Source organism: Rattus norvegicus, chromosome 15 (assembly GCF_036323735.1).
Source record: "Rattus norvegicus strain BN/NHsdMcwi chromosome 15, GRCr8, whole genome shotgun sequence".
NCBI lineage: Eukaryota > Metazoa > Chordata > Mammalia > Rodentia > Muridae > Rattus > Rattus norvegicus.
Window position 1 is genome coordinate 327891 of NC_086033.1, and position 23143 is coordinate 351033.

General features: G+C 45.3%; 1 long non-coding RNA gene across 1 annotated transcript in view; it reads right to left on the minus strand.

The window, feature by feature from the left end:
- The window catches only part of LOC103693799 (uncharacterized), a 37306-nt gene extending 14321 nt beyond the window's left edge, over positions 1-22985 (minus strand). The window contains exons 1-5 of the long non-coding RNA XR_010058082.1: positions 22809-22985; positions 15318-15368; positions 12979-13215; positions 11170-11284; positions 10891-10992 (exon numbers count right to left, since the gene is read on the minus strand). This is a non-coding gene — a long non-coding RNA (uncharacterized LOC103693799). The remainder of the gene's footprint in view (positions 1-10890; positions 10993-11169; positions 11285-12978; positions 13216-15317; positions 15369-22808) is intronic.
- Between the last annotated feature and the right edge of the window lie 158 nt (positions 22986-23143).

The window sequence follows — 23143 nt, forward strand, 5'->3', positions numbered from 1 at the left end:
TATAGCAAAAAAACAGCAAAGAGTAAAATCATGTGAGCAGAAGAGAGACACATTGGACATGTTCGTCTGCAGAAAGGAATGCTGGAAGATAGGAAGGGAGTGAAGGCAGCAGGCACATGCTCTGGGCTCTTCTATCCATACTAATCTCCAAAAGCAGATTTTACAGGGGAACTTGTTTTTGTTTGTTTTATAGTTGACAGAACTTCTCTGACTTGACAAGGACATTTTTCAGGAATGCACACCCCTTTCGGAGTTGTCTTCTCCATTGTAGCATTCTTGGAAAAGCAGAGTGCCCCAACAGCAGCCTGTCCGCCACAGGCTTTGTGAGCATTCTATTTTCATGAGGTGTTTATGCTAATTTTCTAAAATATCTGGATAAGTGTATGATTAGGGCACAGTGCAGCTTGTGGTTGCTCTAATCCCTCCTCAAATACCCGACCGTTATCATGCTGGCTCCAATACCCTGCACAAGGCCCAGAAGATGGTGTTACAGAATACATCTGTAAACATGGTAATGATTTAATAATAATTCAGCATGAAATGTTTCAAATATGTGTGTGTGCATGTGTGTGTGTGTGTGCGCGCGCGCGTGCGCCTGTATGCGGCATTTTTTGTGTTTGATGATCTCAGAGCCAGGCCCTCAAAACTGCAACTAGAGTTGGGTAATTACATAATCCCAGAGGTGGCTCCACAGTCCAATAAAAATTTGGTCATAAAAATAATTAGATTGCAGGCTATTTAAAAATGTGGTCCCAAGGGCACAGTCGCAGACTATTTTCTGACTGCCTTCAGAGGGAGGATTTCAAGTTGAGAACAAGCTGAGAAGAAAAAAAGTTTTAAATTTAGGGATAGAGACAGCAAAATCAATGTCTAGGACATAAGCCTATTACAGATGCGGTTTATAGGAAGAGGCAAACCTTTCTCTAAAGATTCTGTGGGGCTGTGTTCTTCAGTGGGTGCATGCTTCCCTAGTGGAGCCCTTGCTGGAGACTTGTCTCTCACACAGTTTACACATGTGACCAGAGAGCAGGGCACCTGGCAAGCTAATGATTCCCTCAAGAGGAAAGTTATGGGATGTCTTCTGGAAGCTGAAGGGCCAGTTTGTTTCAGGACAAATGTTCCTATTGTGCTGCATGGCCTTCACCTCAGCCAATTTCTTACAGCTGGTCTGGCACAGGTGTAGCTTTAAGGGTAGGAAAAAAGGGTATTTATCTGTTTGGGCCAAAGTCAGCAGCTGAAGTAGCCTGAAATGCCGTCTTTCCTTGGAGCAGAACTCTTCCCCTCCCCAGGATGAGGATGAAAAATCACAGCCCGGCCAGGTACTCTAAATCAAGTCTCCTGTAAGGAAGAAACTTCCTGATGAGATTTGTCCGTGGGCAAGTTGGCTTTTCCTCTTGGTGACAGATATCTTAAGACTCAACGATGTGTTCTACAAAGATGTCAACGGTAACTCTGTAATAGGACCAATCAACTCTTTTTCTTTCTCCATCCTCCCTGGACACCAAATATTTCAGCCTCTAGAAGCCAAAATGTGTATTGATTTTTTTTTCCCTTATAACAACCAGATCTCCAACACTAACTGAGTGTGCTGTGGTTCAATTCAGTTCTGACACTGTTTGGAATCTGCCGGGTCAGTCCTGTCCTCCAGAATGGCCCTGCTTCAGATACCAGTTGCTCGATCCCTGTTATGACCTCTGTCCAGCTGACTGGCTACAGATTTGGAGGTTCCAAAGTCCCTCTGTGAGTTCAGTACTTTTCTAGACACCTCACAGAATTCAGGGATGTACTTTCTAGTTTTCCACTTACTATAAAGGACCTTGATATATGGAACAAAAGGAAAAAGAATGAAAGAAAAAAGGAAGGAAGGAAGAATCCTGGAAGATGTGCATGGAAAGATAAGACGTGGGGATTGGGACATGAGGCAGGTGGTTGCAGAGTCCCCCACAATAGAAATGCCACCTGCCAGTCACTTCCTAGTGCTCAGCAATGTGGAAGCTCTGTGAACCCAGAGGCCTCATGAGATAGGCACGAGTGGTTAAACCACTGCACATGGAGACCCAGCAGAGCCCTAGCTTCTTCCTGGAGGTCAGGGAGTAGAGTTGAAACTGCTCACCTTCTAACTACAAGGTCATTCCCCTTGGCCATCAGCCAGCCGCTAAAGCTTCCAGGGTTCATTTCATTTGCATACACAAGGGCTTCATTTTGGAGAAGGTGGAATAGGAGCCAGGAAACCACTTTGGGAATGAAATATCCATTTCTTATTGTCAACAACATTCTCAAAGGCTATGATGGGGACAGGAAGGACTCTGATTAAACCAGACATTCTATCAGCATATTCCATTGGGGATTTTCACCAGAAGCATGGGGAGTTCCTGTTCTGGTCTGTCACTAAGGCTCAGAGAGCCCCCAGGGTAGAGGACATGGTTCCTATTGGCCTGTGCCATGGCCATTTCTCTTTCCTATGGCAACTTCCAGCAAACCCCTCAGCACAGCGTTGAGCCTGTGACATCAAGATTCTTGATCTTGTTCCCCTCTAGCTCCTGGAATTTCTTTCAGGGAGTATGCCTCTTAAAGATGGGAAGTGAAACGACTATGAAGACAAGAAAATGCTTATGGGCTTGCAAGAGAATCTCAGCGATCATTTCCGATTGCGGCAGTGCTTGGTAACACCTCCAAGTTCTTCCTTGTGTCCCACTGCGGGCTAACCAGATATGTCAAATCCCACAAAGACTGCTGGTTGTGCTGCTTCCCGGGAATGCCGATCATCTGTGTTTCTTAGTTTGGGACCAGGAATGCAGAGCTGGGTTCCACAAGCATAAATGGCAGATGAATTCAAATGGCTTGGGGAACCAAAGAGTGTTCTCTCTGGGTCTGAGCCGACCTCTCCCAGTTCCTTCTGCTCGTCCAGTGCAGCTGCACTGCCACTGCAGCAGAGAAGGCAGAAGCTGCTGGGAACAGCCCAAGGATACATAGCAGTGGTGGTCTCCTACCACTTCTCCTCCCAGAACTGCCCCATGCACCCCTCCCCCTTGTCTTCAGAAAAGGGCAGAGCTCCTATGCATATCTACCAAACACAACACATTCTGTGGCAGTAAGTCAGGCACTTCCCCTTGTACTAAGGCTCAAAAAGGTAGCCCAGTATGAGGACAAAGGTCTCAAAAGCCAACAAAAGAGTCTGTCAGAGACAGCCCCTACTCCCACTGTTGGGAGTCCCACAAGGAGACAAAGCTACACTCCTGTAACCTCTGTGCAGCGGACCAATGTCAGACCCACGCAGGCAGGCGGATTGTTGGTTCAGTCTCTGTGAGCCCCTGTGAGCCCAGGTTTTCTTGGTTCTGTGGGTTTTCTGGTGATGTCCTTGGGAAGGGGCGGGTTCCTATGGCTTTGAATGTTGCTTAGCAATGCATCTCTGCTTCTTCCCGCCAGATCGCCCAGCAGCACCAACAACCTGGTATGCAAAAAGATCTTACACCGCGCCAGGTTGAACCCCGGCTGAGAACCACTGCTTTGGCGAGGTTCTGATGGGATGACCACGTGTGTTGCTGAACAGGAATTTAGCCTTTACCCTTGGCCCTTCTACCGCACAGGCTTTCTTCCTCCCTGTCCTTTGTCATAAGTCTCACCTTCCTTCCACTGAGACTTTCTCTCCTGAAGCCCCTCCCTTTCATGTCCTCTCTTGCTGATGCTCCTCTGCGTCTTTGCTCCACCTCAGCATCCACAGGAGCTTGACCTGAAGCCTCAACTGATGAATCTGTTTTAGGCTTCTAAGGATCCAGGACAAAACTTCACTCTAGCAAGCATTCCCAGGGACCAATTCAGTCCATGGCGTATAGCTATACCAGGTGGCATTTCTTAATTGGTCCTGAACAGGAGACCTACATAGCTAAAAGCAGACTACTGAACATGTGCTCTCTGAAGGGCTGACACATCCTGGCTACTTAAGATGGCTGAATATGAACCAGCCTCAATCTTTCTGAACTGATCAGGAAAAAAAGAAAGGCCTTGGGCTAGGAAGATGCCTCAGTGGGGAAAGTACTTACTGTACAAGCAGGAGGACTTGAAACGGAATCTCTAGCATCCATGTGGAAACTGAGCATCATAACCAGACATCTGTAACCCCAGGGCTCAGGGGTGGGCAGAGAAAAGTATATCTTGGGGGCTTGCTCTTCAGACAGTCTAGCAAAAATGCTGTGTTCCAGGTTTACTGAGAGACCTTGTCTCAAGAAATAAAAAATCCCTTCTTTACAAAAAGTCATTACTTTGTAAGCCAATTAAAAATATTATTTAAAATGTTTGAACAAAGGTACCTTGCATGAATGGATAATATTCTTCCCAAAAGCTTAAGGTTATTAAATGAAAATTCCAGTACCAGGCGTGGGATGCCTCTCTACAAGCTGTTGGTTAGGAAGGCCCCAAAGGTCCCTAAACCATTACAGTGTCCTGAGTTGCCACCAGAGAGAGCATGAGGTCTCACTGCTGAAGAGACCACATACTGTGGGTCACGAGCCATTAAATCAAGAGGGATCTGAGTTGGGAATTTTTTGCCTGTTGGCAAGCTTTCATAGTGCCAGAAGGTACTATACACAGCTGTGAATACAGGAAAGTCATTCGTTTTCATACCTAACTATGGACCACGTGAACTACAGAAATACTCAGCCTGGAAAGATGTACCCAGTGGTGTAATAGTGGTATGACTATCATGGGGGTAACTACCTGCTCTCTGATTAGATTGCAGTCTACTCTACAGGAGAGAACTCATGCCTGGTCTGTAAGCCTGGTCAAGATCTCAGTGGCTGGGGAGTGGGGTCATAGACTCTAGAAAAGAGCCTACTGCTGCTGTCTTGCCAAATGCCTTCTAAATACTTAGATTTATAGCCATAGATGGATGCTGATCTCAGCCTTCATCAGAGAAGCTTTCCCTGTGCAGAGACTCACAACTGTTCAGGGTATGAAACATAAGTGTCTGCAGAGTACTCGCTCAGTCCTAAACAGAGCATGTATCTCACCCCCTTCATCAAGGACCATTGTGGAAGAGCTCAGACTTTTCAGTAAGCGCCAGAGGATGCCCAGAGTGCTTTAGAGCAGCACCTTCTGACCACATTGCCATTGCATTTGGGAACCCACTGCAGCTGTGGTTACTTTCAACAGGATCTGCCTAAGATTAGGCACATTACCATTTTACCATGGATGGGGGAGGGGCCTATGGGGCCCCAGCCCTCACTGAGGACCTATGGACATTAATGGGAGTTGGGGTAGAGAGTATCATCTTCTGTAGTGGTGTAGCTATTGGTAAGATGCCAGTGTTCCAGGAAATAGCTCTCCACTCATGTTCATGCAAGCAGTCATAACTGAACCCAGGAGATTACAAAAATAAAGGGTTTCAGAGTAGTAGTTTGTTGGGAAGATTTCAGTGGGAGAGAAGGCGATGAAAAAGGATGGTAGGGAGTGAAAAAGACCAAAACTTAACGCACACTTAAAATCACTACAGGATTAAAAATTATATGTATATGTGTATGCTCATGTGTATATGCATATGCTATGTACACACACACACACACACACACACACACACACATGTACGTTAAATGGAAGGTTATTAGCTCTCAAGTTCATAACAACCTGTAAATACAGAGTGGAATCTTAACATCAGCCTCCATGTTGTCTCCACTGCTTCTCTCTCTAAATCTTTTCTCCCACCCATCTTTCCTGTTTGTCCAGTGACAGGCCTCATTCTATCTTGTACCTGCCTTCACCTGTGTAATGACATCATCCCAGAAATGACTATGAAACAAAATGGTCATTTTTCTCCACGTACTACAGTGACTGGAGCATCATTAATTTGTATCTTGAGAACTTGCTCTAATGAAGTTCTGAATTTGACATTTGTAGAAAGAATGCAGCATTTGAAGGGGGAATAAAAAAATGTGGCTTCCCACCAGTTCTGTTGTGTCAGGAGCAAGTCTCCTGACCTCTGAGACGTCATTTGTAAATGAGACCAGAAAAATCTCTTGCGGTCTTGAGAAATCTCTTTCTCCAGTAGAAGTGGCTCCTCCTTATACTACCAAAGACTGACTGTGGGTTTTGATTGTAACACACCATGTTCTAGCCTGGGAAGGCATTTGACCTATGCTGGGCCAGTGATCAAGCCTTTTGAATTCAGTGCAGGACTGGAAAGTGGGCATATATATAACTGTAGCATGGCCCAACAGAGTCTGTCATCGGGGTTTCTGTTAGGAGCAACTGGCATCTCTGTCTTGACTCATAACTCAGACTGACTGGAAACGGGTCTCTGCCATCCATAAAAATTACATAGAACACAGAGCACCTGCATGACAAGCTTTATTTTAGTGATAGCACCAAGAAGCAGCCAGCATTTCCATATGTTTGGGTTCTGTGTGTGCAGATTCGATCAACTATGCATTATTTTTTTTAAAAGGTATCTGTACCAAACGTGTACAGATATTTTTCTTGTCATTAGTCCCCAGACAATACCATACCCTACGACTGCTTAAATAGCACTAAGCATTGTGAATTAATTTGGAGAGGACTTAAAATAGGGTGTGCCGTATGCAAATACTATGCCATTTTATTTAAGGAATTGAGCATCTGTGAAGCTTGGTGTTCTAGGTGGATTTGGAACACAACCTCCGTGGATTCTGAGGGATGGCTATATATAGGAGAGCTGTCGTGATGTCTGCAATCTACATACTCAAACTATACACTTAAAGAAAACCCAGCGGGGTTGAGGAGATGACTTCGTGGGTAAAAGTGCTTGCTGCGAACGGCCAAGGATCCCAGTCTCCTGGAAAAGTCCGGTCTAGCTGCACACCTCTGTAACCCCATTGTAAGGGTTGGAGACAGGAGAATCTGAGTCTCACTGGTCAGCATAGAAAACACAGAAAGCTCTGGCATTACTGAGCTACCCTGTCTCAAGAGAATATGGTGGAGCGTAATAGAAGATACACAGTGTTCTCTTCTGGTCTCTCTGTGTAAGTAGGAACCTGTACCCCACAGGAGCATACATACATATAACACACACACACACACACACACACACACACACACACACACACACATGCACACGCACACACGCGCACATACACACACGGACAAAATAGCATACTGAGTCAAAAGGATTGTGAAATTTGAAAGTAGACTGTGGTGCACACCAAATCTCTAATTTACACAAAAAACAAACCCCCAAACAAACTACAAAACCCCACAAGGTGGTACAGTGAGGCAGAGCTACAGCCTAAGCTGACTTAGAACTTTGAGATGTGTTAGGCCCCTTCTCTTACTAGTGTCTTTGTTCATAAGATTTGTTCTTCTCTCAACAACTCCTCCTTCCCTACCCATCATTACGTTTGTCCATTCTATATCCTTGTGTGTGTGCACATGTGTGCACATATGTGTGGCATGTGTGTTTGTGTGAATGGTGTAAGTGTGTGTGGTATATGTACATGTTCATGTTTGTGTGTATGTATGTGCATATGATTTATGTGTGTGATATACATGTGCGCATGTGTGGTGTATTTGTGTGCATGTATGGTATATGTGAGTATTCATGTGCACACGTGTATGTGTGTGGTTTGTGTGTACATGTGCACATGTACATCTGTATATAGTATATATGTATGGTACAGGCATATGTGTGTGATGTGTGTGTGTGAGGGTGCCTGTGCATGTCTGTGGCATACTTGTATGTGTTTATGTGGTATATGGGCATATATATGTGGTTTGTGTGTGTGTGTGTGTGTGTGTGTGTGTGTGTGTGTGTGTGTATTTGTGAGTATGTGTGGAGGTCAGAGGTTAATGTTGGGTGTCTTCTTTTATGGATCTCCACCTTATCTTTTGAGACAGAGCCTCTTCATTCAGGTAGGCTCAGGCCAGTAAGCCTCTGGGTTGTCCCCCCCCCTCCCCTCAGCACCGGGGTTACATGCAGCCATGACTTTCTTTCATATGGTGCTGGAGGTCTGAGCTCTGCTACAGTAATTTTTTTTACCCACTGAGTCATTTCCCCAGCACCATAGATTCTTTTTGTAAAATTTTATTTATATGTTTATAAGTGTGTAAATTTATGTAGACCACATGCTTGTAGGTGCCATCAGAGACCAGAGGATCCCCTTGGAACTGAGGTTCCTAGCAACCGTGAGGGCTTCACGTGGGTGCTGGGAGTCTAACCCAGGTTCTCTGCAAGATCAGTAAGCATTCTTAGCTGAGGAGCCATAATTTCAGGCCTCTGCAGTCGGATTTTATTTCGACAGGATCTCGTCCTACAGCTCAGTCTAGTCTGGACCTCACTATGCAGCCCTGGCTGGCTTTGAACTCTTAGCAATCCTACTGCCTCAGCTTCCTAAGCTGCATGCACCACAACACCTAGTATTTCTCTATATTCCTGAAGTTTATCTGGTTTGATATGGAAATTCTGAAACTGCTTTCTCTTGATTCAAATTTGTCTGTTGTATCTCCCTCCCCTCCAGGCTCCTGCTTTCTACTTTTCTAGGTGCATAAGTTATATTTTTAGAAAACAGCCCAGTGCTGAGCAAGGCAATGCTAGGCAAACATTCCTTTGGGTTGGTGAGATGGATCCATTTGCATTTACTATAAATGCAGGGGAGTTTGACTGTATCTTAGCATTTTGTCTTACTTTGCTTTATTATACTTTACACTTTTTCTCCTCCCTCTTCTTTGCTCTCTTTAACATTTTTCTTTTCATTCCCTATAGATTTGGGAGCCATATGTTTCCTTTTTGTTATTGTTTCAGAAGGTACCTCCAAAATCTTAATATGTTGACTGACTTCATGATATTAACTCCATTCATAATTTAACCCTGATGTGACGCCCTCTGTCTAACAGGCTAGTGCTAACTAGCATGTTGGTTCAATTTTGCTTTGACATCACCCAGATCTTTCCTTAATATCATTGCTGTTTTAGAAGCCAGTGCCGATCCACGCTGCCTGTGGTCATCTGAGCTTTGCCCATCCAGGCTGTCTGTTCTTTGTTCCCTCTAGGTTCTGCTTTCTTCCTCCTGAAGTTTGTCTTTTGGACACTTCCTCATTTTTGCTCACTTCTCTTTATCTACAGATGCTTCATTTCAAGCCTGTGTTTAAAGCTCAGTGTAATTGAGCATAGATGTCTAGGTTGATGCAGGTTTTGCTCTGTCCTTTGAAGGGAAGTGCTATCTCTCTGCTTCTCTGGCCACGCCTCTCCCGCCACCTGTTATTGTCCTCATGCTGTCTTAATCGTCATTCCTTAGATTTTGTTTTGTTTTTGAAACAGGGTTTTACTATGCAACTGTGGCTAACCTGGAACTTGCAACATAGATCAGGTTGGCCTGAAACTCACACAGATCTGCCTGCCTCTGCTTGCTGGGTGCTGGATTAAGGGCACATGCTATTATACCCAACAAGGTAGTTCTGCTCTTACCATGTGTTGCGTTGTTAATTTTTTTTGAGACAGTCTCACTATGTTGCTTAGGCTGGCCTTTAGCTTACTACCCTCCTACCCCTGGGGTTACATGTATATGCCATCACATGGAGCTCTATAAGGTTCTTATTGATTTTGCCTAGAACTTGTGCCTAGAATTTACTGAAATCTTTTTTTTTTTCAGCTCTCAGCCACCATGCACACTGCTTCACTCCCTCTGTGGTCACCTCCGAGAACTGTCTGTGGTGTGTCCGGCGCTCCTCTCCTTACCATTTAGATTCTATTTGTGTTTCTCAGACTTATGCCTATTCAGCCAGTCACTGAAGGCCAACTGGGATCTAATATGCTAATTATCCTCCCCTGTGGCCATATTTTAAAAGTCTGTAATTCTTATTTGCCATTTTTTTCCAGTTATGGTTCTAAATAATTTTAACTGCTAGTTTTGTGGTCCTCATTATATTCTTGGTTTGCCACAAGTTAATGGCAATCCCAAACAATTTTGCTTTCTTTCTGTATCTAGACATTGGCTATTTCCCCACTGATGCAGGTTATTTCCCCATGGGCTTTTCATCTTGGATTGAATGTGTGTCCTCTCCATTTTTATTCATAGTAGTTTAATACGTGTTCATGCACACATCAGATGCCCAGGAGATACTTGTGTTTGTTGATGATACAACTGCAAAAAGACACCAGGTCTGTTGTGTAGCTTTTTGTTCTCAGTTCAAATTAAAGTGTTCCATCAAGGCTTAGGAAGTACACACAGCTTGTAAGTCTCATGGAGCCCTTGAATCCTAGAAGATACATGATCCCCTTTCTTAGGTTATACCTGCAGAGGCCATTGCTGAGGAGAGGACATTCTCTGAGCAGAGAAGCTGCCTGCAAGTCCTACAGAGAGCTCCAGGGACAAAGAGTCTTGGAGTGACCCCATGCTGGGGTGGTCATTTCAGTGATACAGCTCCCTCTGAGTCATCTCTGCTCCTGTAAGTGACACCACACCCACACCCCCTTAAGAATCCCTGGTAAACCCACTGGCTTACTAAGGGTGACTGAATAGATGTTTGCTCTAGTTGTCCTCAGCAAAAGTCACAGCTTGGTTTCTCTACCACATTTCGTGTGTGTGTGTGTGTGTGTGTGTGTGTGTGTGTGTGTGTGTGTGCGTGCGCGCGCGCGCTCGAGCTTTGAGAGTTTTTCACATAATAGATTTTGATCAGACTCACCCCAACCCTTCCCATCTGTACCATTCTGTACCATTTCTATCCTTACCTCCCTACCCACTCAACTCTGAGTCTTCTTGTTTTCTTTTCCTCTCAGTCAAGGTTTTGTTGCCCAATGCTCTTGGGAGTAGGGTGGATGGAGAGTCCTTGACCTACCAGGGGTCACATCATCAGAGAAAAATGACTCTCCCTTTCCCAGATGCTAGTAAATGTCAGTAAGTCCTTAGCTAGGGTAAAGCTTTCTACTTACCTCCTCCATTCTGTGCTGGGGTTGTCTGGCTTGAGCTTGCTCGGGTGTTTTGCATGCTGTCAAAGTCGCTGTGAGTTCATAGGTGCATCTGCATCATTGTATCTGGAAAGCAGCATCCTTGAAGTTAGCCACCACCTCTGGCTCTTATAATATCTCTGACCCTTCTTCTAGGAAGATTCACAGTGATGTACTGAACTCTGGGAATAGCAGTGAGTCACTAGGATTCATTTTAATGCTATATCCATTTAGCAAAATGATAATAATAGGCCTATATCCTACCTAGATGTAGGTTCATAGCCCTATCACAGTGCCAGGCATGGGCTTCATATCATGGAGCAGGACTTTGCCTTTGGTTTGATTCTGTAGGAATCTCTATACACAAAAGCTGGATGGCCTGGGAAGAAAAGAAGGGAGAGAACTTTCAGGAAAAGGGGACAAAAGAATCTCAAAAGCCCAAGAGGCCCTTGGTCCTGTCAAGGCTCAATGCTCCAGTGTAGGGAAATGTCAGGGCAGGGAGGTGGGAGGGAGTGGGTGGGTGGATAAATGGGTCGGGGGAGCACCCTTGGAGAAGCAGTGGGGGGGATGTGATAGCAGGTTTCTTGAGGGGAAACTAGGAAAGGGGATAACATTTGAAATATAAATAAAAAAATCCAATAAAAGAAAAAAAAAACCCTCAAAAGCCTGTAGTCACAGAAGAGAAAAACAATACTGAGCAAAGGTATGTGGGTGAAGAATGCCACTCGTGAGGTGACCCTCTATGATCTGTGGGTAGAAGGTACCACTCCCCTGCATGTACCACACAGTGGAAATGCAGGGCTTGTGGCAACAGGTTTCGAGAACCACTGTTCTGCTTTTACTGCAGTGGTCAAGGGCAGTGAAAGGCCAACACCTACCATGTACCGACCGCCATACTGAGAGCTATACCTGGGTTCTTCTATCTGATCCTCACCCTAGTGTCTCAAGGAGGCCATCTTATTGTCCCTGCTCTGAAGAGGACATTGAAATGTGAGGAAGCAAGAAACTCAATCCATACCCTATAGCTAGAGAGAGGAGCAGCAATGCCATCTGAATGGAGTTGTGTGCAGAAACGCATAGGCTTCAGTTGGGTCATGTATTTTACTTCAAGGAGCTTGGGGCTCCTTGCTATAGTGGGGACAGTAGGTGGGGACAGAAGACCCTGTTAGTACCAAGCCTGAGGAACAGTATAAGGGTATTTAATAAATCCATTCTTTCTTTTCTTTTCCTTCAGGTTGTCAAATGACCTCCAAGCTGCTTAGATACTCACCAGCAAGATGTCAGCCTTGTAGGCCTGAGTTCCATGTTGAGTTTATTTAGCTTGGGAACATATCCATGTCTCTGTCTCTGTCTCTGTCTCTTTCTGTCTCTCTGTCTTTCTCTCTCTCTCTATATCTCTATCTATCTATCTATCTATCTATCTATCTATCTATCTATCTATCTATCTATAAAACATTTCAAATGTTATCCCCTTTCCTGGTTTCCTGTCCATAAGCCCTCTATTCCATCCCCCTCCCCCTTCTTTTTGAGTGTGTTCCCCCTCCCCAACCACCCCCTTTCCTACCCTGACATTCCCCTAAATTAAGGGGGACAGTCAGCCTTGGTAGGACCAAGGGCTTCTCCTCCCATTGGTGCCCAGCAAGGCCATCCTCTGCTACATATGCACCAGGAGCCACTGGTCCATCCATGTGTAGTCTTTGGGTAGTGGTTTAGTCCCTGGGAGCTCTGGTTGGTTGGTATTATTGTTTTTATGGGGTTGCAAGCCCCTTCAGCCCCTTCAATCCTTTCTCTAACTCCTCCAATAATACATCTATTCCTAATAAATAAGTAATACTTTTTCCTTTGTAGACCTGAGGACTTCATACTGGAGCAGCAGAACAGGACATACAGAGAGACACACTGGCCTCTTCTTCCCTTGGTTGTAAAGCATTGCTCACTGACCTAGAGAGACCAATGTTCTGGTCACTTTCCTGGCAAAGAGGTCTAGGCAGGTAGGATTCCCAGGAAAGGTGTCACACTTGTGGTCACTGGTGTTGGCAAAAAGCCTGGCTGGCTGCTCAAATGCCCGCCTACCTGGGCTGTCTTTTCTGGATGTTGTTTCTGTTGTCTCTTGCTCTTACCAATCCTCATCCGTTGTGGTGATGTGAACACAATGAAGGGAATTCTTGTTGGGTCCCCACCTCCTAACACACAGCCAGGATTCCCCATCCCTTGTCCACAGCCAGTACAATCCTTGAGGCTGTCCAGACTAAAAGGGTACCCCAGGATGTGCTGCACAGGCACACCCTACATCTCAAGCATGTTTTCTTCCTGAGAAAGGAAAAAAGAGTGAGAAGAGAGGGATCGAGCAGTGAGAGCAAGCAAACGAAAGACGGATGGAGGATAGATGATAGACAGACAAAAAATGTGTCAGGAATCTGCCAGCAGGATTCTGTGATTTACTGTGTATATGTGTTTCATTCTCTGGAATGGGGCCCCATCTATTCTAGCCACACCCATCTGTGCTAGAGAAAAGGATGCCAGCAGGAAGTGATCAACTTTGGTGTTCTACGTCCCCTTTTCTTTTTCTGGGGTGGGGGTCCTCTCTAGTTCTCTCTGTTTCATTTCACTTTTTACTCTCGTTTCTATTCCTTCTGTTCTAGAATGTTACCCACTCCCTGCCGCTTCCCCATCCTCCGTTCTGTTCCAGGATGTTGCCCCTTCCCACCACTTTCCTTCAAAGGCATAGTGGGACACCTGCTTTTTCATCCCCCCCCCCATTATCCCCAGTCTCCCCAACCTAGACAGGATCCTGATTTTCCTGTCACTCCAGGACCCACCCACAGAGGTGCTTCAAAGCTCCTGCTTTGATCTGATGCTGCATCGACCCAGTTCCAGGCAGAGGCTCAGAACTGAGCGGCCAGCTGTATCCACTGTGTTTAAAGCTTAGTGAAGGTTTGTCCTGAGCTTCCTGGGTCCCTGTCCTCAGCGGGTGCTCAGAGTCCCAGATGACATGGGAAAGGACTCTCTGCACGACCACTTCCAGCCTGGGGACTTGAGAGGCTCTGCATGCTGGTGCACAGCTGGGTGCAGCCACACTGGGGCTCTGTGGGAGCAAAAGGCTCCATGAGTCCTAGAGACCCAGATTAGCATTTTAAAGAATCAACAAGAAGGGAACTCAGAGACCTGCTGGGGACAGGAAAGAGAGGAAGACTCATTGCATAGGGCATGGGTCACAGTAGGCCCATCTGCTGCCCAGGTAGCCTTAGGGAGGGCACAAAGGGTACAGGAAAGGTTTCTAACTCCAGCTTAGGCATGGCAGCAAAGAGGCTTTGGGCATTCTGTCAATCATCTTCAAACAGCACTGTCTCAAGTCTAAAAGGGAACATGTCAGACAAAACCCTCACTACCATGCCTCTCTCCCTGGGGAGGCCTAGGAGAAGTAGAGAGCAGAGGTCTTGGTGACTACCAGGCACGCTGTGTACTGACCTTAAGCACTTGTGTGAGCAGCAGCTCTCTCTGAGTCTAGATGAAGTATTTGCTTTTAAATTCTAGCGCCCCACCTTCTACATCTGCAGAGTGGACCGGATAAGAATTCAACCCAGTAGGAAAGTTCACCCCAGGGCCAACACATGAAGGATGATTTCATCATATATTCCCATTTTGGAACTAAATGAGAACAGTGCATCCCATCCAGTTCTCCTAAAGCCAGTTGCCCCCAAGTTGGTCTTTGCCTCAGGGTAAAGGGTTTCATGCTCAGCACCAAGTTCTCATGCAATGACATCATTCTTCTCATTATGGCAGCTTTTTTACTCCCATCGTGTACTTTTGTTTTCTATGTGTAGCAGTGCTGATTGGTGAAGATGTGGTGTCCAGGAATTCCTTTTGAAGTGAATTAAGGGTGTTGGCTGAGAACCGGTGTGACCTGAGCAATGGGGAAAAAACAGGAGAGAGTGGTCTCTAGGAACTGTTTGTATTCAATCTAGGAGTCTATGAAGAGTCCATGGTGGTGTCCAACCGCATGGGTCGGCTACCAGCCATGCTTGTGCTGGCCTGGAAGGAAGGGTGTGCTGTATCTCCAGAGGATTTCTCTGTCTGCCAACTCTGCTCCAGGAGTTCTCTCACAAGTCTCTGTGGAAGAAGCTAGGAAAGAGGGGGCAGAGCCCTCTGGACTGTATGATGGGAAAGATAAATTCTGTACCCTTTAGATTGGTTCTCAAATGGACTCAAGTACTCCCATGCCTTTAATGGAAAGCCATTTCAGGAGGTCCCAGCCTATGATGGACCATTGGATTTAATGGACAGCCATCTCGATAGGCTAGCAGATTAAGAAGCACTGGGCTTCTAAACACATAACAGAGGGGCTAGAATTCCCATCTGAGCCATTGACTTTAGATAGAATATGTCTTGAAATAAAAGCCATGGATGCATACCTGCCCATCTGTCTCCGTACAGTGTCACCAAGACGGGGCTTGATAGAAGAGCTGAGAGCAAGTCAGATAAAAAGCTTTAAGTCTACAACTATCCATCATTCCCTGAGTTCCCAGGGTGGCTAGGGCAGTCTGTGGCTTACTTTGCTCAACTTACAGCTTTCAATTTTGTGATAAGGAGAGAACAAAATGAGATTGATAGATGACCAAACAGAAGTGTCTGCACGCCTTTCTTCAGCTGAGCATATTCTGGAAAGCCAATATCACCTAGCGCCCATAAAGGCTGTCCCTAAAGGGAAGTGCCACAGCACACTGGGCAGCTTCTTTTCCAACTCTACCTTGTCCTGCCTGTGCAGTGCTTAAGGTATCTTTCTGGAAGTACCCAATGTTTGTATTCAAACAGGTCCCCAGAGAGACAAAGCTGATAGACATTGCCAAAAGTCAAGGTTTTAAAAGCTTCTGGAATAGGCAGAGTTCACATCTCTCCATCTCTGTCTGTCTCTCTCTGTCTGTCTCAATCTCTCTGTCTCTCTCTGTCTCTCTGTCTCTCTCTGTCTCTCTCTCTGTCTCTCTCTCTGTCTCTCTGTCTCTCTCTGTCTCTCTCTCTCTGTCTCTGTCTCTGTCTCTGTCTCTGTCTCTCTCATATGTGTGACCTTTCTGGAGAATGTCCAGATAATTGACTGTGTTACGTTTATCTTTAGCTGTCCTTTGGGTTCATAGGATAATCACACAACATGCCCTGCAAAATTCCCCCAATGCTAGAATTAAGGTGCAAATTTGGGGCAAATGTGAGACAACCTCTTATGATTCCTGTGCATGGGGAGCACTCTTAGCTTTAAGTCAAATACATTCTGGGATGTTCACAGCATTCTTCCTTGGAAACATGGCCAGCTCATTGCATAAACATATTTGATGAACTTCCCTCTTGAACTCAGAGACCAGTTTATTGCTGTACGTCCCTTTTATGGCTCATTCTCTTACATCTCCCAGGGCACTGCTAAATTGAAAAATGTTTTGGTTTGTTTTAGAAAGATATAAGTAAGCTGTGCTTCTTGGTTTCATACAAACAGACTCACCCGTGGTTCATAATCTTTTTGAGCTATTAGAATTGTACTTCTTCTTGGAAAGTAGGACATTTGGTAACTGTGGGGATACTGAAGCCAAGGATGGGATAAACTTATAAGGGAGGGAGCTGTTACAGATGTGTGTGTGTGTGTATGTGTGTGTGTGTGTGTGTGTGTGTGTGTGTGTGTGTGTGCGCGCGCGCACGCGCCAAAGTCTATGGCCAGAGGCTGACATTTAGTGTCTTCCTTCATTGCTGGCCACCTTATTTTTTAAGGTAAGGTATCTTGGTGAACTTGGCATTCAAGAGTTTGCCCAGACAAGCTGGCCAGTGAGTCCCATGGATCCTGTCTCAGTCTCCCCAGCCTTGGTTACAGGCAAGTGCATATGGCTTTCTATGTAGATGCAGGGGATCAGAACTTGCTCATGCCCCATGCTTGTGCTGCAGGCACTTTACCCACTGAACTATCTCCCAGGCCCCTCAGACTCTGTTATCACAAAACAAGGTGTGGCATGCACAAATCAGAATCAGAAGCCAGGAAACCCATCCCTGGCCACCACCAACATGTTTAACTTCATGGCTTCTTATTCCCAAGATAGTTTCTAAGCAGGGAAGATTGTTCTCAGCATCATTCTCATCTGAGGAGCAGGAGTAAGTCCTCCTCCCTATTTATATGCTGCTTTGTGTCCCAAAGTCCTTATTTATTCAGAACAAGGAACTGAGTGCTGGACTCCCCAGCTCTGGAAGCAGAGCTTCTACACGCATTAAACTAGGAACCCCAAAGGCGGGGGAAAAAAAAAGAGTAGCCAGTGCTTTGGTCTGGAAGCCCAGAACACACAAGAAGCACAGAGAGGCTCTTCCTTTGGTTTTCTCTCAGCACCAGAGACGAAAGCAGACTCTCTGACTATGGAAGCCTCTCAGAGGCGAGGCTCAAGACACTGGTGGTCTGCTAGAGACAATCCTGGCAGAGTTGACAAAGACAGAGGGATGATCAGGATCGTCTTCTGGCAACCCAGCAAATGGAAGTGGAAGGTGCCTTCCAGCCAGGACATGGCCTCTGAGTTTATTCCAACAACCATAACCCCAGACATTGGCACCATCTTTGACAAGGAAGAGTTCCTGTTAGCTTCCTGCCACTCTTCTCCAAAGGTAATGGCTCCACTCCCCGAGACAGGGTTTCTCTATGTAGCCTGGTTATCTTGGAGCTCACTCTGTAGACCAGGCTTGCCTGAGACTCAGAGATCTGGCTATCTCTGCCTCTTGAATGCTGGGATTAAAGGTGTGCACCACTATGCCTGGATACGGCAATAGTTTTGATGTGTTAGAAAAGGAGGCAATGACTTTGAGACTCTCATGCCCTGACTCAAGTTCTTTGCTAGACATGGGCTGATCTGAGGTCTGTGATGTAGTAAGGGGCTGGGAAGGACCCTGTGGCCAGTTGGTCTCAGATAACATCTACTGAGGCCAGGATGCAAGAATATCAGTGGAGGCCTTTTGACATCTCTCAACTACTGTAAGAGATTTGCACACAGTTTTAGAGCTTGTTTTTAAATATATGAAATTTGAGGATAAGCCACAATTCAGTAGTCTGCCATCTGCTGGTCCGCCACTCAGTTGTTCTTCCAGGCTCTTTAAGGATAGAGAAAATCCTTACAGTTTAATGTGAAAGGAAAGTAGGGTGAAAGTTACACGTTTACTGTAGTTTTAACCTTGTGAAAATACATATCCCCCCCCAGGAAAAATCTAAGTATGTAAAATGTCAAGTGATTAGGTGATCTGTGGATGGTGGGATTCTAGGTAGAGTGAATGTCCTCTCACAAAGATTCCATAGTCTGATTCTTTCTAATAAGTCTGGATTAATCATATAAACAGAAATAAGTAGATATTAATTAGTTATGAAAAGAAAACCTAACCCATTCACACCTGCTTTCTTGTCCCTCTTTCCACTCGACGAACCTTGGATATAGTTTTGAGGGTTGGGCCACTATGATCTTCCCCCTTTGTCATAAATCAGAAATTATTCCAGAGGTAGAGGACTCCTGGCATGTCAAGTAACTCAATGGGAGAACTCAGCCTCAGTTTCTTGGAGCTGTAGGAAGTCAGAGTACCTACTTTCCTGTCTTCCACCACAAATAGATTAAAGGAGGTGAGAAGGCAGGGGTGCACCATGGTAATTGTGTATGTGTGCCTGCATGTGTGTATAGTATGTGTGTATATGTACACATGTGCTTGTGTGCTTGTGAGCATGTGTACACATATGCTTAGGTGGCTACACTTGTGGGGGCCGGAGGACAAGCTCAAGTGTCCTTCCTCAGACATTACTCCACTTTTCTCTGAGAGTTTTCTTATTCCCTGACACTTATTCCTTGGTCCACTCTGATCAGTGAGTAGAAAGGATCTCCCTGCTCCTGACTGCCCAGATCTAAGATTTTAACTGAGCCTCATGCCCAGTTTTAAAAAAATATGCCCACGAGTTATGACGGCCAACCTTAGGTTCCAGTGCTTGGAAGAGAGGCATGTTGTCAGCTCTTTCTAGCTTTTCACATCATGGCAATTTAAGGAAGCACGGTGACACCAATGGCAGTCGTAGCTATGACGGAGCATCAGATTGTATTGTGGAAAGAACATGAACTGTGCCATCTACCTTCACGCAACACTTTATATGGTATGGGACTCGTAAGTGGATGGTTGATATCATCCTGATTATGACTTTTCTTTACTTTTCCTTAAAACATTCAATTCATTCATTTATGAGAGTTTTGTCTGCATGTATATATGTGAACCATATGAGTGGTTGATGCTTTAAGAGATCATAGGAGGGTACCGGATTTCTCCAAACCGGAGTTCTAGATGGTTGTGAACTATTATGTGGGTCTTAGGAAACAAAGCAGGGCCTCTTAGGAGCAACAAGTGTCTTTAATGGCCGGGACATCTCTCCAGCTTTAATATTTTTAAATGGACAAACATTGCATTATGTATATTGCACAGCATTATTTGAAATATTTATTCTTTGTGGAATGGATAATCCGCTAACTCAAGCTGATTCTGTATTACTTTTTCCTTGTATGTATCTGTGGCCAGAACCTTAGTGTTCCTTCTCAAGTATACTAAACGTTATTAACTGTAGTCCGTTTGTGTCCTCTGACCACTAGCATTCAAACCCATGGTTCCCTTTCCTGTGGTTACATTGTTTGTTTGACTGTGAAATGTTCCTCAGGATTTCCATGTCTCAAATGAATGAATCAGCCCCCCTTTGAATCCTCACCAAGAAGTGGTCTACCAGAAGATGCCACCAGAGGACGCCACACCACTTAGGGAGGCATTACTGAGTCTCCTAGCAGATTTGTAAAGTTTTTTGTTTTGTTTTGTTTTGTTTTGTTTTGTTTTTTTGTTTGTTTTCAATCTGAGTATCAGGATTAGGTCCAGGCTGGGGCTATAGAAAAGAAATCTCAGCATGTTAACTGTGATACTCGGCTGATAACTATTTAAACAACCTTTCATATTCTCTTTGGACTTTGCAATCATTCTGCTTTTTTAGTTTGTGTGCTCATGCACTTCGACTCACGTATTTCTTTTAAGTCCCATTGGGAATGCCCAGCTTAGAATAGTTAACAGATTTGAAAATCCAGGCTTGCTCTGAAAGTGACTGTAAACACAGGTGCATTTGGTGAAGAGTTTGGGAAGCTTTCATGTGTACAGGCAAATAAATGTCTCCTATTGTAAGTTTCTAGTTTTTGTAAGCTTTTAGTTCTTGTACTATGGCCCTAGATACTCAACCTGTAGACACACCTACAGTAGTTAGAGACGATACTCTGGGGGTTATTTGTAGATACTAGAGCCCCCCATTTCCTAGGCTAAAGAAAGAGGGAGAAGTCAGTGGGTAGGTGTGGGTGACAGATCCTATGCAAGCTGATGGGTTCTTCCCATCTGGAGGTTGGCCACAACCTGGTATGAGGCCCTCTGGGATAAAAATTACATACAGCAAAGCTCAGGGATTTCTGAAGCTGCACGGTCTTGCTCCGACCATCTTTCTGAGGGGCTGTGTAGGTGTGTAGAGCAGCAAAGTGGAGGCAGGGGCCTCTAATCCCACTTCTTCCCAAAGATTGCACTATATGAGCAAAGCCAGGGGCCAGAAGATCTGATCCAAGTTTATCCAGTTTATGGAGTGTGTGTGTCATAGTTATAGCAAACAATATGTATGTTTTCTTCTTCATTCTTCCAGATAACCCTTTGAGATAGGCTAGGTGGTGTGTGTGTGTGTGTGTGTGTGTGTGTGTGTGTGTGTGTGTGTGTGTGTACAGTGCAGAGTGTTTGGAGGCCAGAGGTTGATGCCATATATTTTAGTCAATCAACTTTCTACATCAATTGAAGCAGGCTCAATTTGAGGCTTACCCTCCTGGTTTCTGGTTTTTGTTTGTTTGTTTGTTTGTTTTTTGTTTTTGTTTGTTTTTCGGCTTTGCTGTCTGTCCAGCAACTCCCCTGGTATCTGCATCTCTCTACTTCCCAGTACCAGAGTATATACCATGACTGGACTTTATGTGGGTGCTAGGGATCCAAACTCAGCTCCTCATCCTTGTGCAGCAAGCATTTACTCTCCAAGCTCCCTCTCCTGCCTCTGGTTTCAGTTTTAGAAATGAATAACACAAGCCTACGATGTCCAAGGATCTTTTTGAATGCGAGGTTCCTCTGTGTCTGGGAAGAGCCTCTTCCTAAATGGCTGGTAAGAGAGTTGGGCAAAGGCCTGATGATATCTATTCCCAGTAGTCAGGAATACTCTCATTCTGTGCCTATATTCTGAGTGTCCCAAGTCCATTCAGGTGATAATATTGACCTTGATGAAGGTCTCTGATGAATTCTGAGGAAGTCACAGTTTTGGACAACACTGGAGAGGCTGAAAGCTTCAGTCACCAAAGCAGAAAGAGGTGGTGGCTGGGGTGCGTACCTCATGGGGCTTCTGGGACCCTCTAGATGATGATGGTGACAATGGAGTCAGAACACATGTAGGGACTTCACATGTGGGATGACAGAAGGCACAGCATCCGCCAGACTCTTGTAAGTCACCATGAAACTAGCTTTCTAGGAAGATCTAGGTTGCAGGTATTGGCTAGGAAGAATCTAGAGGGGACCACTGGCTGCGAAGGTTCAAGTTTTGTTCCTATGGGAATACATTCCGAAGGCTCACTAAGCCACAGTGGGGCAGAGCAGTACCTGTTCTTTGCTGAGTTTATGCTATGGATGTCTCAGTTTTAAATGTTAAATCTCGGACTTAAGGAAAGTCCCTCACGCTTGGCGTGTGTTGAGGCACACTCACAGCTATTGAGGAGGCCAACAAAGGAACCTCAGTACCACAGTCATTTGCATCCCTTCCCAGCCTTTCCAAGTCTTACCCAGCCTGATTCTGGGATAGAGCTAGGGGCATTGAATACATGGGGATTGTGAAGGACAGATGATATTGGAGGGACCACTGGATGGTTTAAGGGGAGACTGAGGCAATTTCTCCTTCTGGAAAACACAATTTATAGCTCTCTTCTTTAAAACATAAACTACCTCAGTGCGTGTGTGTGTGTGTGTGTGTGTGTGTGTAAACATGAGTGTGCACCATAACATGCACATAGGTATGAGAGAATGGTTAACAGGAGTTAGTTTATTCTTTTCACTGTGACTTTCAGAGATCAGGTTCAGGTGGTCAGGTTTGGAGGCAAGTAACTTTAACAGTTGAGCCTTTTTGCTGGCCTTCTGTTATATACTGTTTTTTTTTTTTTGGGGGGGGGTGATTTTGGCCTTAATTCTTTTCTAGTAGATATGTTTACTGAGCCCAAGGAATATACCAACCGATTTGAGACTCATTATTTTCGGTGTCTGCCAGGTTTGGCCTCCTTTGGCCCTTCTTGGCTGACCAATGATTTAGGTAGTGACAGCTTGTTCAGGTAAGGAGCCTCACTTGGGCCAGTTTACCATATGAGGAGTCTTGAAAGGAACCTGAGAATTCCAATTAGGCTATAACTAATGAGCTGGAAAGTTTGGGGAAATCACTGAGGGCAATGAGGGGAGAGTGATTGTCTTGGTTTTAATTAGCACAGGAAAAAGTTGTGGTACAGCTGCCAGCCTGGAGAAGTGGCCAGAGTGAGAAAGTTTCTGTGTGACTGGGGGTTGGGTGGGGGGGACAGGGGCTGCTCAACAAACCCGGACTCCTTCCCTTTAAAGGGGAGAAACGAATGGGGAAACCAGAAATGTAGAAAGGCAAGCCTGAATGCAGAATACCCACCATTCAGTTGCTCTCCTCACATGACTCTAAAGGACAAGGAAGAGACCCTTTAAGAAACCCGTTGTCTACCCAAGTTTGTTCCACACCAACAGTCAGGCTGCTGTCTTCTTTGCCTACTATCAGGTTGCTTGATAAGGAAATAACAAAGAACAAACAACAAACCCACCTGCAGCTGTCAGAGGTCATAGACTACCAACAGACTTTCAGATGCCCCTGTTCATCAGCAACGCACGCTGTGGCACCTAGGAAACGAAAGTGTGAATGAACTATCAGTCAGCACGCGTACTGTGCTCACTAGGGTCTTCCTTAGTCTCCAAGCCTGAGGATCTAGGGGCAATAATAAGCCCATTGAATGGAGCCGACAGCCAACCACTCCTCCCCTCCCCATTAGGGGTTCCTCAGGCACCTGGTGGCTTTCCCTTCTGGTACCCCGCTGAGCTTAAGGGGGCGCAACACCTGCTAAATCCTGCATCTGGGCTGGGGGCGCTATACTCTGTGTCC